The sequence below is a fragment of the Grus americana genome, chromosome 21, assembly GCF_028858705.1.
Source record: "Grus americana isolate bGruAme1 chromosome 21, bGruAme1.mat, whole genome shotgun sequence".
NCBI classification, from domain to species: Eukaryota; Metazoa; Chordata; class Aves; order Gruiformes; family Gruidae; genus Grus; species Grus americana.
In genome coordinates this window covers 8,735,051-8,753,446 of record NC_072872.1, presented here as the reverse complement: position 1 = coordinate 8,753,446, position 18,396 = coordinate 8,735,051, and the positions used below count along the sequence as shown (strand labels likewise).

The 18,396-nt window shown below is 57.9% G+C and overlaps 1 protein-coding gene across 2 annotated transcripts in view; it reads right to left on the bottom strand.

The window, feature by feature from the left end:
* Positions 1-18,396, bottom strand: part of AJAP1 (adherens junctions associated protein 1) — a 145,654-nt gene that overhangs the window by 94,789 nt on the left and 32,469 nt on the right. The window contains exon 6 of one of the 2 annotated variants that reach the window (XM_054849789.1): positions 13,023-14,688. The exons of the other annotated variant lie outside the window; for it this stretch is intronic. The gene's annotated coding sequence lies outside the window, so the exon portion shown is untranslated. Of the gene's footprint in view, positions 1-13,022; positions 14,689-18,396 lie in introns of those variants that run through there. 2 annotated transcript variants of the gene reach the window in all.

Below are 18,396 nucleotides of genomic sequence, written 5' to 3'. Positions count from 1 at the left end.
CGGAACCTCCGCTCTACCAGACTTCGACAAAGGGCTGCCAGGGAGGAAGGAAACCACCTTGTTAGCAAAGCCTGAATTAGCGCTTTGGGGTCTGTAGATAAGAGCCGGGGGACCTGCGAAAACAGGACCTCCGAATCGAATCGACCGTCTCCTGGCCTTGGGCCGCTCTTAAATCACAGCTGCCAGGGCGACCGCCCCCACCCCTGGGGCCCATCGATCACATTTAATGTGACCACGAATTACCGCCAGATTAAGCCTCATTTAACGTTCCCGTGAGGGGACGCCCGAGCCTGGCCAGGCTCGTCCGGCAGCTTGCGCTGACCCCTCCTGCCAAGGAGCCCCGAACCCGCAGGGTGGGAGGGAGCGGGTCAGCGTCCGCAGCAAAACCATCGGGGGGGCAGCGGGAACTCGGGCGCTGCCGCGGGAACTCGGGCGCTGCCGCGGGCACGGCTCCTGCACAGCGGCTCGCTCCGCCAGAACAAGCGGGGGCAGAGACCGTTGCCATCTCGAATGCCCTGCTCTTTTCAGTGGTTTATAAACTTTTTTTATCCAGCTGTAAAATTTCTAATTAACTGAGGTAACTAACCAACACTGCATGAATTCAAACTGAGAATATTACAGTCAAATACGTAATTAAAAATTTCTGCTGCGCCGGTTCCTGCCGCCGGTTACGTAAGTCACCGCACACGGTGCGAGCGCCGCAGCCCGAGACCCCGTTTTGACGATTCCCGATCCGGTAAATGCCAGAGCTGCGCTCTGCCCTCCCCTCCCGCTCACCGCCGGCACCCACGGAGGGGACCCCCGGTCCAGGTCCCGCTGGGGGACGCGGGTGCCTCCTCGTCCCGATGGCACCGCTGCGGCACGCCCGAGGGCCACACGCGGCAACCCCGGCTCTCCCGGCCAGCTCTCCATCCGCGCCTGCCTTGGAGGAGCCGTGAGCAGGGACAGGGAGCGGGAGCAGCCCAGGAGCGCCGGCTCCGCTGGCAGAGACCGAGCCACAATTAGAGCAAAGCACGCGTTAAGCTCTCTCCTCCTCAGAATTAACCCCGGGAAATATTCTCCTGTAAGCAGCTAGCAGCTGTGGAGATCGACAGCCTGGAAAGCCACAAGGAAAAGGGACCGTGACACGGAGAAGCCACCACTCCCAGCTTCCCCGGGCGCTGCGTGCCCTTGCTGCAGAGGGGGAGCCGGGATGCTCGGCATTTGCATCCCACCAGAAAACTTGTGCAGCTTTTCAAATGGTGCCAGAAAACACAATATTCCTCTTAATGACTCACCTGCCTCCACACTGCATCAAAACCATCAAGTGGGTCTCATAGCAACTGCCAGATTTGCACATCTCCCTAACCCGGGCTTATTACTGCGAGCTGAAAGGAAAAGCGCGCGGTGCCAGCCTTGGGGAGCAGGGGCAACCCCCCCCCCGGGCCACCCCTTACCTGCCAGGGACGAGCTGCCACCAGGCTCCCAGGGGACACAGGCAGGGGCTGGGACACAGGCAGCGCTGGCTCCTTACCTGCGTGTTAAATAACCTCCCCCCCCCCGGCCCAATCAAGCCCAGGAGACCCCCGCCCCACGGGCAGCTGCCTGCCTGCCTGCCTGCCTGCCCACCTGTGAAAGGGGCTGACTCAGCACCCAGCCCAGCCCCGGTGCTGTGCCACACGACAGGATTGCAGCAGCAGCTTCTCTGTCTGAAATGGACGTGTCCTGGGTGCTGGTGGTCCCCAGCCCCTGCGAGGCGGCACCCGGACTCGGGCTGCCGATAGCCGTGCCGTGGCTGAGCCGTGCCCAGCTGCAGTTGTGTTTGGTGCTGCAGCAGCACGGATTCCTTCGGCGGGGTTTTCTTGCTTTGAAACTTGTGTTTCAAGTCCTCGCAGCCATGGCAAAGCCCTTCTTGCTAGCACGTGTGGCGGACAGGCTCTCCGTCCATCCCCGACGCCGTTTCCACCCCACCGCACACTGTTGCTCCATCCAGCTCCCGCGGCCACGTTCAGCCCCGGTGTGTTATGTGCAGCATGTTCACAGTTTCCCTTTGCTTCCCACAGCCCGCGTGAGCAGGGGAAAGGCTCTGCGGCAGCTTTCTGTGTAACCGGCCGCGCTCCGCGTGCGCTTGCACTTGATCTGAGAGCGCTGACAGAGGGTGCAAGCCCCCGTTAGGCTGCAGGAGTGATTTACTCCACGTACACTCTGCAGCGGGTCAGGGAGTACCGACACAGAGATCACGTCACCGGGGGGTACCCCACCCCAAGCGCTCGCTAAGCCCAGGCTCTGTGCCGACTCTGGGACCCGCAGCCGCTGGAACAGCCCTGGCCTGGGGTGGCTGCACCGCCCGGCAAAAGTGCCGGTGGGAGCGGGGTGCCGGCCGCTCCAACCGCTTCTGACAGTGAAAGTGTGGGGGGACGAGCGCGTCTGACTCCACTCCAAATCCTCTTTAGATCAAAAGTCTTTGACTCCAATCTCAAAGCACCTTCTCGCCTCCCCAGCCCAACCTCATGGCTTCCCAGGCAGACACCTAATCCCTGCTGCCGCCACGGCGCTGCCGGCGGTGCTGAGCGCGGTGCCTGGCTATAGGTGCCCGCCGGCCCCATCTCCTCCAGCAGAGCCGTGGCAAGAGGGGCCGAGTCCGGAGAGCCTCGGGTGGCCAAGCCAGCTCCTGCTGCTTTTTTGGAAAGGGCTACGGCAATCGGCTCTCTTGGGTGTCGCTGCTGCTGCTGCTTTGCCTGAGCATCTCCGAACCCTTCTTCATCTCCGGGTTTTATCCTGCTTTCTGTAGCACCGATCGGTAACGACGGGGAGCGGCGGCAGGAACTCACAACCCCAGGGCAGCCGTGCCCGTCACGCTGCGGCTGCGGGGATTTTGCTCGCCGGGCACTTGGATAGAGAGACGATCTCACATGGGAGCATTTTACAGCTCTTCACAACAAATGATTGGAGGGTGCTTTAAACCCTAGTGCCATTACGCCATTATCTGTGCCTAATTTTCCGTTTCAGCCCCTAACATTTCAATTTCCCCCTTCACTGATCTCCTGCTTTAATAGCTCTTCCAAACTTTGCTTAAGTTGAGGAGAAATGCCCATTTGGTACCGTTCCTGCCGCATCCTACCGATGCCTCACCTACTTTCTTTCTCCTTTCCCTCTTCTCATCTTTTTCCCCTTGAGAACGCAGCCTCTACTTCCTCGCTCCCTTGGGAATCGCTACGCCGGCCCTGCCGCTGCCGGGGACGCTGCGTTTCCCCCGCTCAGCTCCCTCGCGGGGAGCCTCAGCTGGACTCTGGGAAGGAATTTCATGGGGCTTGTCAACCTTCGCTTTTTCTTTTCTTTTCTTTCTTTGCAGCCCTCGGACCTGGCTCAAGCTGACACTCCACTTGTATAGCCCCAGCGTGATCCGAGGGCTGCGCTTGGCCAGAAAACCGTTCCAAATCAATTCAGAGGGTTAAAACTGCGCTCGGATGGTCTCCGGCACATCTTTCGGGCCTCTTGTCCCGCCGCTTTGTTTGCTCATTCGATGTGCTGAGCGCTTCTGGCTGGCTGCCACCGGAGAGGCTGCACCGTCCCGTCTCTTCCCAGACCCCGGGGAAAGGATGCTCCCGGGCTCCGGCGGCCGCTGCTCGGTGTCACTCAGCTGTCACCGGGCTTTGTCCCTGCCAGCGTGCCGTCTCCCCGGACGGGGTCTGCTCCAAAGGGCTCGCTCGCCCCGCTGCCAGGCTCCCCGGCACCGAGGGGGACGTGGGCTCAGGGGAGGGTTTTTGGGGGGGCTCTTGGCTGCTTCTCCCCGCTGTCCCGCTCCTAGGACGGAGGAGACCCTGGCAGGCGTCAGCAGCTCGGCACAGGCGGTCGCTGCTCTGCCCTACCCTCTGCCCAAGGAGAGCCAGCCTCAGTGGCTCTGGGACTCAATGGTTTGAAGCCAGACAGCGCTAAAACCTGCCAAGCCTGAGGGAAAAGGTTTTATTTGCATTTTAAATATTAGCCCTGGCTCCTGTTTTGCAGCTGCACGCTCCACCGGACTTGCAAAGACGTTGGTGGGATCTGGGCACGCACGAGCCAGCGCCCGCCCCTGCCAGGTACGACGTCCGGCTGCAGAGAAGCCCCAGCGTCCCCATTTCTCTGCCCGGGAGGGCCCCGCTTTGGGGGCTCCTGCCTTCTAAAACCCCGGGAGAACAACAGTGCAAATATACCGGCCCAAAGCATTAGTGGCAGCGACGGACGTCGCCGGCTGCCGGAGGGTTCCCAGCCGAGAGGCTCTCTGGGCTGATTGAAAGCAAATTGGTGAATGTGGGGCTCTTCTGTCCCAGGGACCGCGATCACGGCTAATTGCTTCGATGTACCGGTTTATGGACTGTTACATGGATATTGCTCCTCTCATGGCTTCACAAAACCGTTTGATAAATGGAGCTGGCTGCGATCCACTGCTATGCGTATAGCTGTTGGTCTGGATGTCAGCAGAGTCTGAAGCAAGGAGAAGGAAAACACGAATGAGAAAGAGATAGGGAAAAACAAATGTCAAGATGTGCTTTTTACAGACCGAGGGCAAAGTGCTGGCCAGCCTTTTAAGTAGAGAAAGATGTGCTGGTAATTGGAAAGACGCGCCCGGGCGAGGACGGCAGTCTGGCTGCCTCTACCGCCGGACCATCAGGACACCCGGCCCTGGACCGGGATGCTGCGCTCCGACTGCCCGCATCGGGCTCCGCTGGATGGAGACCAACGGGGCCGTGTCCCTCGCAGCGCGGCGGGGGCACCGGCTGGTCCAGATCCGCCCCGGTCACGGAGCCAGCGAGGTCGGAGAGGCTCGGAGGAAAGCCTTGAGCCGGTCCCATCATGAGCAGACAGTCCTCTGGGTTAGCAGAGAACTCGGAAATACTCGGTGGCATCCCGAGGCTGAATGACCATCGCCTAATTACGGCTTTTTCTGGGAAGTTAAAGCCCCAAGGCCGTACCTGGGCCGTAGGCGTTCGGGTTGCCCGCTGGAAACAAGAGGCGAGCGATGTATTTCTAAACACTCGGCTATCGAAGGCCAGAGCGAGTATCAGGCAAAGAAATCAACTGCTCCCTCATCTAAGCCGACTGAAATCGATTGTTGCAGGGGGAAGCGCGCTCAGCCATGTCTAAGCCCTTTGACAGGTCAATAAATACCGCACCCGAGAGGACGCCGCTCGCCCACGGAGGGGGACGTGCTGCCCGTGGCATCGCTGCTTGAGCTCGGCTTCGCACGGGGACGGTGCCTTGCGGCAGCCCCGGGGTCCCGCCAGGGCTTTTGCTAACGCAGCTCCCGCGCTGGTCCTCTGCGTCGGCAGAGCGAGGAGCGGGCGCCCAGGATGCCCGCCACCAGCTCCTGCCTCCCGTCCTCTGCTCCAGGCACATCGCTTATTCACGCTTGAAAATCTGCAAGGGAAAGATAATAATAACCCCGGCCCCGTTTTGGCCTGACAAGGAACTAAGATAAATGCGAGTTTTCAGTTAATATCATGCTTGGAGAATGAACAGAGCTACAGGAACAGCGAGGATTTCATCTGGTGAGTTTATTAAAAACATATAGACGTGTCACTGCTGGCAGAGCTGAACGGGTCCCGGAGTCTCGGGGCTCAGGTCATATCAGCATCAATAAAACCCGAGATTAGATCTAACACCAGCCTGGCATTTGAATCCTGCGAATCGCATCCACACGCACTTCCCAAGTCTTCAGGAGAAGACACGAGTCCCGTCGGGGAGCGGGTCCCCAGTGCAAGCCGTGGGCAGCTGCCATGCTCCCCATCCCATGGGCTGACCCCAACCGTGGGCTGACCCCAACCGTGGGCTGATCCCACCACGGACCGAGCCCACCGCGGGCTGCGCCGGCGCTTTCCATGCAGGTCTGCTCCACTGCTGCATCCTCGGGGCTCTTCCTTTCCAACGCCCTCCTGCCATAATTCATCTCTCTGCTGAGAGGCTTTGCTGCTCCAAACTGCTTATTAGCACAAATTGCCTGGCAGTAATAAAGCGCTCTCTCAGCGCTCGTCATTTATTGGGCGTGCACGTCCGCGGCCAAATGCTGAGATGTGAGCGCCGCTGCCTCAGCAGCACGCCCTGCCGCCGGGGGCTCGGCACGAGCCCGGGCTGGATGACCCATGGGCTGCTTCAGCGACCGGTAACAGCAATAATAAACCCCTCTGCTTTGCAACGGGACTTTTTGGTCAATCCAATAATTCCCACTTGAATACAAGGTTTTGTTCAGCCCAAAGTCCAGACACGTTTGGGCCAGGCCAGCAGCCGGACGCGCGCCGGGGACTGGTACCCGTCCAGGCAGGTTGAGCTCATCGGGCAGCGTCCCCTCCACGGGCCCCCACGCACGGCCCCGTCCCTGTCCCCCATCCCCACGGGGAACTGACGGCGCTTAGAAGGGCTGTGAAGCACGGAGATCGTGGCTGTGAGACCCGTCAGCTCGGGTGATGTACTTAAACTTTTAATAAGAAATAGCACTCAATATAGCACGTTTCCAGCATTTATTGAACTGAAGTGCTTTCTACTGCTTCACTGCTGAGCCCTGAAGCCTGTCCTGGATGATTTAAGAATGATCCATCTGGAAAACGATGCAGACAATTTGTTACTTCCAGCCAGAGAGCCATAGAAAGCACAATAACAAGCTGAAATGATTTCAGCATCGCTAAATCATCCAGCCCCCGTTGATCTTCCTCAAAGCCACCGCCAAGGTGGGGTCCCTGCACCGGGCACGGCTCCTCTTCCCAAAGCCGGTGCTCTTCTTGCAGCCCGGCTCCTCGCGCACGTCTCGCGGGACACAGGGATGCTGGCACGACCAGTCCCCGCGGCGAGGGGACCCTTTTCCAACTCCCCCCTTCTCATCTCTCTCCCCAGCCCCCCCCCAAATCCCTACTTGCAAATAAGAAGCCGTGACCAGCTTAAAAACCCCTTTCTCGGTGGGCTCCTCCTTCTGCAGGCAGCATTGTTGCATGTTGATGGTTACTACCTAGCCCTGGATAAATCAGGGCTTCGTTTTTCAAAATAGCGTGTTGATTGATGCTTAAAATATCTCCAGCAATTACTTCGCCCCGGTATAATTATAATAATTAAACTTGGATAATGCTTAGTCCTACTTTTTAACAGAACTGTGTGCTGTGGCATCAGTGCGCTCGTGTTTTGTTTCCAGCCTCATTTTTCAGTCTCACCCCACTGCTGGGCTGAGCAGCCCTGAAGGGAGGCAGAGATCGCTGCCTCCAGCGCCGAAAAGGGGACGGTGACCCAGGCAGGGCCCCTCTGGCCCCGGGGACCGCTCGAGGCACCGTTCATCCCAGGGCACGGCGGGCGGTGGCCGTGCCCCGGTCCTCGCCGCAGGAGGGGATGCTCCTGGCTCCGTGCCTGGCAGGGGGGAACAGGGACGGCCGGCTCTGCGGCGCTGGCTCTGCGGGGACGCCGTTTTGGCTGGTGCTCCCCGTTGGCTGCAATGCAGAAAGCCGAGCTCGCCGGGCTGCGCAGGAGCTCCTGCAGCAATGGTCTTTCATGGAGCACAAGAAGTCATCCCAACAGCAGAGCAGCGACGAGCTGCTGCCTGCTCCTGCGGCCAAACGGGCTGCCCGTGGCCGTCGGGGGCTGCAATCTGCGCGAGCGAAGCGTGCAAATCCGCGCAGCACCCACCCGCCCGAGCCGTTTGGCTCCTCCTCGCCCCCCACGTCCCCTCTCCCACGCTGCCCCGCTCAGCACAATATTTCTCCTTTGCTCTCCCAGCAGCGACACTTGCAACAATTCAAGCTGGCGAGTACGTTTCCGGCTGTGATAAATAGCAGGGAAAGGAATGAGATCCCAACGCTGTATTTCATACCCTGAAATCCCACTTGTATCTGGAAATGAACAGAGCTCTCCGGCTGATATATGCAGCTTCGGGGCCATTCGCATCCTGTTAGCTTGTACACATTGTCACGGTGATTTAAGCTGGCAATTTGGCCCTAAAATGAAGAGCATCTCACTTTGTCCCTCCCTATTTTCCTATATATTTTCCCGCAGAGGAGAGCTTTTGGGGAGGATTTGGCCGAGCTGGGGACAGGCAGCATCTCCGGTGCCCGTTTCGGCGTGCCGTCAGGCACGGAGAGCTGCAAAGGGTCCCGGCGCCGCGGGACGGCTGCTGCCACGGCCTGGGAACGAAAGCAGCAGGCGGCTGTGCTGAGCTCTGTCTTCCCAGGCCGTCCCTCTTCAAAGCCCACAGACACTGAAAAAGGCTTTTTTCCCCTTTCTAGGTCAGATGGCGTTTCGAAGAATCGCGGCCACGCCGTCCCGCGGTGCCCCGGGCAGGGGGAGGACGCCGGCGGGAGCACGGGGGGCTCTGGAAGCTGTCCCTGCTGCCCGGCAAGCTCTGCCAGAGCCCCCCGGCACGGTGCCCGGGTCCGTCCGTCCGTCCGTCTGTCCGGCGATCAACGGCAGGGCCAGCCCCGCCTGGGAGCACGACGGCCCGGGCATCGTCACCCATTTCAACCCCGATTTGCACACAAAAGTATCTTTTTGATTCACATCTGCTCACAGCAAAACGCATCTTTAGGTACAACACGTATCTAGGTTAAGCGATTCCATAGCGCCCGCTTACCTGACTGCATAGCTGTTCATTTAAACCATCATTAGTGACGTTTAATTAACTCCCTAACCGTCCTATTAACGGGCTTCCCTCTGTCAAGCGCCTTGTCCCAGCGCACGTGCACGGGTCCCCCCGGAGCCCCGGGGGACGCTGGGTGAGACCGGGGACCCGGCGTGCTCCGGCCTCTGCCGTGGGCTCTGGGGGGGGGGGGTGGCCACGGTGGGGACCCCGAGGGGAGCGCGGGACCCTCTTCCCGGGACGCAGGCAGGGCCCTTATCTCTCAGCCGCTCGCCCGAGGGGCGCGGAGCCGGGGAGATGGGGAGACGTCTCCAGCGAAGCCCCCGGGCTCCTTCTTGCCGAGCGGTCGGCCCCCCCCCCCCCCCCCCCCGGCCCCCCGAAACGACCCCATCCCCTCCCGGGGCCCGCGGGCACCGCGCGGAGGAACCCAGTCAGCACCCGGCTGCGCGGTTCTCATATCAGTTTTAATAGCAACATCAGAGTACTAAATATACACAGGGAAATCGGTACAGGGTGGCATTTACAGTGCTTCCAAACACACAGCTTCCAAGTACAGAGAGAAATTAAAAACCGCTTGGGAAGAAAACAGTTCTCGCCTGCGCAGGCAGCCGGCTCCCCCGGGGCCCCGCCGCCACCGTCCCGCACCGTGGGAACCGCGACGCCGGCCGGCGCCGGCCGCTGCCAGGGCTGCGTGTGCAGACGGCAAGAGCATCGCCCGCGGACGTGCTGGATGTCTCGCGGTGCAGGATTTTCCCGGGAAAATAAAGAAGTACTCAGTGATGTAAAACCGGTTACAAAGTAAAAGCTGTCTCATGTTAGAAAACGGTTTTTGGCAAAATAAAAATAAAGTGTAAACTTCACTGTACATGTCCTATCGAACAAAAAAATAAACCCCTCGGAACCTAAAATAGAAGAATCTGGGTCAGAAATCTGTGCCCTTAGTGTACATTTTTGTGCAACGTATACTTTTTCTCAAAGTAAATATTATCTCCACTCCTGACACTATTAAAAATGTACCTACAAACGCTGAGAATAATTCTTAAAAATGTGTGAGAAGCGTTACATGAGATCTGGAGACCAAACCCACGGACTTCTGAGATGGTGAGGGATTTCTTGCTGGTTTTGAAAAAATCGCTTACAGATTTTATACCTGGTTGAATGAAAATTCCAACCACATTCATCCTGAAATGGGTGGGCTGAGATAGCATATATATATATTTTTTGTTCTATTTTAATTTTTTTTTTTTTTTTTACAAAATATATAATATGTGTAGAATATCTACTATTTAACTACCATTTTAGCTGAACTACCTTCCTTCGCAGCAAGCTGCCAATGGAGAAGAGGTAACCCGAAATCCGCCCCCCGCACGCTTTCCGCCCCCCCCGGCCGCGGCAGGACGGGCTGCCCGTTCCCGGGCTGGGAAGACAGAGTGAAGGTAAACGATCAGATTCGGAGGGATGGGCAGCCGCCCCGGACCCGCTCTGCCCTGCGCGCCCGGGGACGCCACGGCACCACGCTGCCCTCGGGGTACCCCGGGATGCAAAATCAGGGGACGGAGAAGCAAACCCTACCAATCTGCCCGCGGCACCCGGAGGTGCGGCGACACAGTAGCTCGGACCGGCAGCCCCAAACCAGCTTCGTTTGGCGCAGAAAAGCGGCTGCCAGCGCCAGTGGCAAGTCCCGCGGCTCCTGCTCGGCGTTTGCAACGAGTAGCGTCGGAGGAGAGGGTCCGCGCGGCCCCGGGGAGCAGCCAGCTTTGCCGGCTCCCCGCAGGCGCTGGCTCGTCCCAAGCCGTTCTCTCTCCCCCGGAGCCACGAGCAACACGCGGACACGCCAGCACGCGTCTGGGGATTCGGTGGCCTCTCAGCAGCTGGGACGCATTTCTTAGTAACTACCAAGGGGCTAAGAAATCCGTAAAATGAACCGAAAAGAAACGAGAAGCAGCTAGCTGGAAGTGTATGGCAAGGCGAGGAGCAAAACTCTTTTTTTTCAAGCTGCCAGATCCACAATGAAACTAAACGCAGTGAAAAGCTCTGTTTTTCCAAGGAAACCGCACACCACAACCACAGTTTTGCAGGAGCCGCGTCCAGGCTGCACCCCGCGCCCGCTGCGGCTGCTCTCCCGGATTTCCGTCCGTCCATCGAGTCCCAGCACCCGCGTGCCCACAGCCCCGCTGCCCGCGAGCCGCGGCTCAATCCATCCCAGTGCAAACGGTGCCATCCAGCGCACAGGGCTGTATTTCACGGTGGAACATTTCCTGCTCCCTGCGCGACACTATCGGGCTGGAAAACGGGCTCGATTTCGCAATGGCAACAGAAAAACCCCTAATTCTCCAAACGCACGTAAGTCCTTTCTGTCCCCGCGCGGGAGCAAGACCCCGCTGCTGGGGCGAGCGGCTCCAGCCGACTCAAAGTACCTGGTGGCACAAGCGTTTGCAAAACCTCCCCCGTTATTGCTGAATAAGCTTCGGGCTGGCTCGGGATGAGGCTTTGTGTCCGGCAAAGGGCGGCGATGGAAGGAGCCCATCCAGAGCCATCGCCTGTGGCTGTGGCAGCCAAAAGACCTCGCGGACAGAAGATGCGGCCGCAACGTGGCGGAGCTCACGAGGGAACGCGTCTGCAAGCGCCACGCTTGCCCGCCTTTTCCCCGGCGTGAAAGATCTGCTCAATCGGTCTATTCCACTCAAATACGACTTCACGTTTTCATTTCTCTTTTTGTTTTTGGCTTTCATCAATGGTAGGGAATGAAATAACCACAGTTCATCTCTCTCTGCTACGAAAGACGTGGGGACGCTAGGATCCTGCCTCGCGAATCACTGCATTTGCGACTCCGGCCCTTCCCTCCTTCCCTTCCTCCTGGCAGTTGTCCCTCGTTGGCGTGCTTGGCGTGCGTAGGGATGGGAGGGTTTCTCTGATAAAGTGCAAGTGCTGTTGGTCCTTATAAATAAGGGAAGATTGTGCATCTACTTTTGTTCCCTGGCTCATCTCTCGGTGACCAGGACGTGTCCTTCTGCAAAGCTCGTGCGAGTCCCGCCATCAGAAACCTGCTCCCGTCATCTGGGGTCACAGTTACTCGCCTTCGTTCTCTCTCCCTGACACACACACACACACACACACACACAGACACACACGTTTCCCTCCCCTTCCCCCAGCTCCGTGGGGAATTCCCCGGGAGCCAGGTGCCGGGCTCAGGGCAGGGCACCCCTCCAGCACCAGCACCAGCACCAGCACCAGCACAGCACCGCCCCGCCAGCGGGTTCCTCACACGCAGAAATACAGAGCGATGCTTCAAACGCTCAGGAACGCGGGAGCTAAGATCTATGTTACGACGTCGAATCGCTACTGAGCTTACGCTGGAATACCCACAAGAACTACTGGGTGCAGCCAGCACGTACAAAGAAACGGGAAGATCAACGGGCGCAGCACGGCCGACGCGGCTCCTGAGCTGGAGTGGATTGATGCCAGGGAAGTCGAACCAAGGAGAATTCAAATCCCGCGCCAGCAAGGGTGATTTGCAGGGGCTGCACCGCTTCGGTCACTAAACCACCAAAGCCCCGGTGTACGGAGATGACGGATGGCCCTGGAGCAGCCGCTCCGAATCCACGCTCCTCGGGTGTCCCCCATGGCGGGGCAGACCCCCGGGCCCCCCGAGGGCCAGCACACCCCGCGCTTCCCAGGGAAGGCTAAAGCTTCGGGGGTCGCTCCCCTAGCGAGATACTGTCCGTCCCCACCCGAGGCATCCCGGGGAGGCATCCCACCCAAACCCCCCCTCCTCTCTGGCTGCCGGTCGGCAGCGACCCCGGTGCAGGAGGAGCCCGAGGCGATGCTCGGGGCTCAGGGGAGCGTTGCCAACGCCTTCGGAGATGTTTGGTTCAAGTCTGCAGGTAACCGTCAGGTCTGGCAAGGAAGACTTCTTCCCGGGGCAGCATCCAAAAATTCGGGAAAAATAATCCAGACTGTGCAATTCCATCAGGAAAGGACAGAAAAGGGTACGGAAACAAGAGACTGCACATGGGGCTACGCGCAATACCAAGTTTCTACTTTTTTAACTGCACGCTCCTTATAATAAAGAAATTAAGCTGAATAATTAGCAGATGAGTAGAAATGTGTATCTGGACAATTCTAAAAAATCGCTAATATTTACGAAGGGCGGTTTACAAAAAGAACCAGAGGACTTTGGTCTGAACTCTGCTGTCGTTCCCACCTGCGGAACGCTGAGGCAACACAACCGAGACCCAGCTGAAGCAGAGCCGAGGCCGCACGGTGCAGTCGCCCAGCTTGGCCTTGGCACAACCTACGTGGGCAAGCCCGGCCTTGGAGCAGGGCACGTGGTAAAGAGCGGAAGCAAACTGTGGTGAGACACTGGGCAGGCTGGGAGACCCCCGCCTGCGGCCGCCATCCCCCCTCCTGCCTGGCTCTCCCAGCGGCACCGGCTTGGAGGGGCACGGCACGGCACGGCACGGCACGGCACGGCACGGCACGGCACGGCAGCACCCGACTCCGTGGAAAGACTTGGACGGGGGGGCTTGCGGGTAGGCTGCCATGCTTGTCAGCACCCACCTAAACCACGCTGGGACAGGCGATGGGATGTGTCTCTAGAGCAACGCATCAAACCGGAGCCAGTGAACCGTACTTCCCTGGCAAACTGTTGGGCAAAATTCCCTTTTTAATACTATTAAATGATCCCCTTGATTGCGGACAGCGGGCCGCACCTTCTCCTGCCACGGCAGACCCGGCCAAGACCCCGGGAGCCAAGGGAGATGCTCCCCGGAGCTCGCTGCCCCAGGCTGGGTCGGGAGGCAGTCGATCGGCTTCTTCCTTTCTTGTTTCTTGACAAGGGGCTGAGCAAGCTTTGGTGTCGTGGCCAACTTAGAAGCCATTTTCCAAAAAACCTCCCACATCCCAGTGCTGAAGTTTGTCTCCTGTGCCGAGAGAGGCTCATCCTTTGAAAATCCACGCCTAAAACTCGTCCCCAGCCAGCCCCGAGGCATCACGCCTAACAGAGCGGGGACCGCGGCTCTGCGAAACGAAGGGCGGACGCAGGCTTTCGGGCTTCTTCCTATCTCCCTTCACGATGTATCGGGCTACAAAAGTCTGGAAACAGCCTTCACCGCCGCCTCGGGCTGCTGCGAGCTCCCAGGAGCCGGGGGCCCTGCCTGCTGCGAGCTCCCTGCCCCGCACCGCCCCGCACCCCTCCTCCCGAGCTCCCCGCCATCCCTTCCAGCACCGGAGGAACCACGGGCAGCGCAGCCGGTTTTGGGAAGCCTCTGCCCCGCTCCCCGCCGGCAGGCTGCCGCGCCGGCACCGCGCTCAGAGCCAGCCCGGGCTGACCCCTGCCGCCCGCTGCTGCGGTCCGCTCGCATCGCCACCACTGGAAACGCATTTCCAAAAAGAACCAAAACTATATATATGTATACATACATATATATGCTTATACATACACACACACACATACATATATGTATATATGTCTGCCTATATATACACATATAGGTTTGAAAGGCAAGCTGCCAAAGTAGAAAACATCAGTTCACCTAGTTCGTATTATGCGCGTTAAAGAAATTAGACTTTTAGCCCGTGACGTCGTCTTTAAAAATGAGTATTTAAGATCTTCAAAAATTGCTACAGTAGAAAAAGTGTTTGTGTGTGTATATATATATTTTCTCTCTACATCTATCGCACGTATGTATGCGTATGGACCGGAATGAATGACCCCACCAGAAGAGACGCCCCCCTCGTCCTCCCCAACGGCTCCAGGCGTTAGCGACTTAGCTTCGGCTTCTCGCGAAGTCTTTGCATCGTTACATGGCACATAATGGTATTATTGGCACAGGTTCAGAGTCACAGTCCCCGTCCAGGCTCCAAGCGCTCGGTCCTCCCCTCCCAGTCCGTCCCTCGCCGGTTCCTCTTCCTCCACGGGATCCTTTGCTCCACCTTTCTCTTTCTCTTCTCCAAAAAACGCGCTCTTTGAAAAACGCAGTTCCCTATAGGCGTGTTCATTTTTATAAAAATATATTTGGCCCATAGAACGCTGCTCTTTGAGTCTCCTACTGGTAAACAGAAATGGTAGGTACAGGTAACCCATTATTTTTTATATTTTTTACAGGTTCACCAATGGAATCCTGTTAAGGATGAGAAGAAAAACAAAGATTAAATCAGGACAAGGAAATGCCTCACAACTCACAGCGCTTCTCTGACGCCCCCCCGAAGCTTCCCCCTCCTCCTCCTCCTCCTCCTCCTCCTCCCAGCAGCGGCACGGCAGGGCTCTGGGGGCAAACGCCGGCAGCAGCGGGCGAGCGTGCGGGGGGAGCCGGTGGCCCTCCCCAGCTGGTGAGCAGTGGGAGTGACTGAGGGGCTCCGGCTTCCTGCACGCTTTTATCTCCTGGGGCCTCTCCCAAAGCACAATTTATTTCTGAGCAGCCTCGCGTTCTGGAGCTTTTCATACGGGGGTAACAGCAGCGAGCGCTCTGGCAGCTGAGAAGACGATGATGAGTACTAACAAGATTTTCTAAAGTTAAATGCCCTAAAGAAATCAATAGAGAATTGGTTAAGCATCAAAAACAGAGATCCTATTGAAGTTCTTCTTAAGCTATTTATTTGCCATCTTCTGAAAGATCTCTCCCTACGTAATCTCTAAACCTTTATGCGAAGACAGTTACTCCCCACCGTTAGCGGGCGGCCGCTTGCTCCACGCGCGTGTGATTGCACGCCCAGCGATATCTGCCCCAGGCGTGGGCTGTACGTACGGCGGCTATACGTACAGCGCGGGCAGAAGGGCTGCCTGCAGCGTGCTCGTGACACCGATGCCCTGTCCCATGCTACGACCTCTGCCCAGCTGGTTATTAGCACCTGGAAAAGCAACACGCTTTATGGTCAAGGGTTCTTTCCTCAACGTTCGTTTTAAGCAAGATGCCCAATATGCGCCATCTCCAAGAACGACACTCGAGCCTTAATTAGCGAGGCAGATTTTACAGAGTCCTTAATCTCCTGCACCGGGGCTGTGCTGGGACTGCTGTTATTCCTCCGAAGACAAGTCTGGATTTTTTATGATGACTCATTATCTGTTAATGTTAATACAAACCATTTGCTGTTGTTAGGCAGAACGGGGCCATCGCGGCAGCTGCTCGCCGTGTTCAAAGCTCAGAATTACCATGCAACGCCGTAAATTTTAACTGCCTTGTGCAAAAGCTGGGGTCAGAGCAACGTTACCGTACCGGTACGGTTTTCAGGTCTCAAATCGCCACTTCCCTAACAGCGATGCCGAACATTTACATAGTTCTGGATGAATACTATTTAATGCATGCATTGCAGGATGGAAAATTTATATTGTCTTCCAAATAGCCTCTTTGAGCAAAGTAGGTCAGCGCTTGATCAACCTTACCGATTTTTGTATAATCTCATTCCATGGGGTTTTTCAGTCAAAGAGAGTGGGATTAAGGACAAGAATAATGCGAAATCTCAAACTTCATTTCAGAAAGCCCCAAAGCCAGTATGAAATCAAACCAAAACAGCCGGAGTTCGCTGTGGTACCCGGCCAAAGCCACTCGAATCTTCAGCAAATTTCACCTCTCGGCTTGCAAAACGGCGGCTGTTCCCGCCGCGGCGTCTCCTCTGTCACCTGCCGCGATCGGGGCACAGAGTTTTGCTTCTTAGACCTCCGTGCAGATAATTCTCCTGTGAGCCGCCTGGTACCAACACTTTAACAATTGACTGCTTCACTCTTCACCTAACCCAGCCCTGGGCCATGCTGCTGCTGCCGCCGCCGCCTCCGCCCTCGCGCGCCGCGCTGCCCGGCCGGGCCAGGTCCCCCGCATGCAGGAGCAGCTGCCGGCAGCCGAGGTGTGACATCCATCCCCAAGCCAGCGCTCCAGCGGGGCCTGGCCGCCGGCAACCTGCCGGAAAGCTCCAACAGCTGCTCACCGCGGGCGACGTCGCCCGCTCCCGGGAGAGCCGGCACCGCGGCAGGGACCGCGCCGGCAGCACAGGAACCCTCCCCGGCGCTCCTGTTGGCATGGGATGAATCCGACCCCGGGAAACAACTTCAACATCTGCTTGCCGTGTAACTAGATGAGTTTCACCAGGTTTCCTGACACAACCTCAGCGCTGCCTGCAGCTCTCCAGGCTGGAGCCTTGCTCCGTGGCGCCGTCCCCTACATCTGCTCCCTGCAACCGCTCAGCCTTACGCCGCCATCAGCACTGTCAAAAGCCAGACTGCCATTTAGGCCAGCGCGGCGTTCGGTACTCGCTCCCTGTCGTACGTAAAGTCCGCGTTGAACTCCAACCAGCCTCCCGGTGTTCGTCTGGTCGAAATGCCCGCACTCCTCTCTGCCCTGCCATCCCTGGCCCCGGCCACGTCGTCCGTCCTGTGCCTCCAGCTCGGGCTCTACGGTTCAGCAGTACTAATTTGCTTACTAGGCAGCTAAGAGCTGTGAAGTGCCATCGATTAAAACTTGTAAAGTGCTTTCAGCCTTTCCAAGGAGCGAGGTTTCCGGCGTGGAGACCGGTGCAGCGTCTGACCCCTCCCGGTGCCGGGCCGTGCGCCCGCAGAGCGTGGAGACCCCCAACCCTCCGCTCGCCCTGGCCGGGGGGTGCCGCCGCCTGCCCCGCTCCGTCCCCTGCAGATGCCGAGAGAAAGGGGCTGGGAAGAGAAAGCTGCCCGTAACCCCTCCAGGAAGAGCCAGGGAGCTCCGCGTGCTCCAGAGCATCTGTCCGCCCCTGCCGAGCTGCAGCGGGTCAACACCAACCTTCAGGCTACTGAAGCAGCCAGCCAGGGCAACGGCCCTCCCTCGGGAAGAGGTGCAGCCCGAAGCAGCTCCATCTCCTTTTCCACCAGCCTCTCCTCTGGAGAGAAGAGCCGGAAAGGCATCCGCAGCCCCAGCGCTCTCCCTGCGCTTAGCAGCATCTGTCCGGTGACAGTACGAGGCCACCACGATGACAGGGGACAACCTACCGGGGAGCTCCCTCGGCACCACCAGCCACGCCATCTGCTCTCGGAAGGTTTTACCTTACACAGCGACATGCGAAACTTGAAATATTCATCGTGTCTGTGGGCTGTCCCAGCTGGCACACATGCATTCATGCAAAACGCTCTTCGCGTGGGGTTGCGATGCCTCTTTCGACCGCAGGTTCCTGGGAAGCTACGGGGGCCGTGCCGACCGCTGCCGGGCAAGCGTGGGGCTGCAGGACAGCAGAGCAGAGTCCGCTCCAGAGACATCCCCGCCGTGACCCTGGCAGCTCCTCTCTCTGACAACCATGCCCCGGCAGAAGAGGTCACGGGCGTGGAAAAAAATATTAAGCAACCTGTTTGGAACTTCTGAAGGATTTGGGTTGACCCCATTTTGGGACGATGACAATTTCTCCCGTTATGTGTGCTGTGGCGACGTTCCTCCCCACACACGGTAGGATCCATGGCAGTCACCTGGTTCTTACCACGGGGTACCACTTACGCACGTGTATTCCAGAAATACCCTGGTGCAAAAACACATATGCATGTGTACTCATGCAGAGAACAGTTTTTGGATTAATCTCATTTGTTAACACTAATGAAAGTGAACATCAGCTTCCAGAACCGTATAAATAATTGAAATACTGTTACAGAGCTAATGCTCCAGGTATGACTCAGATAGATTTTTCTAGAGCGCGTCAATACACCTTTTATGGATTCCATGAAAACGGGTCAATGAGAATTTCAAGGATTAATGGACCAGCCTTGGACTATTTAAGGAAATCTATGGAGATGACCAGGGCGCAGTCTCTGGCACAGCGTTTCCAGGACCTCGGGCAGGAGCGGTGGGAATTGCACCGGCTTCCCATAGCAGGCAACAGCTCAG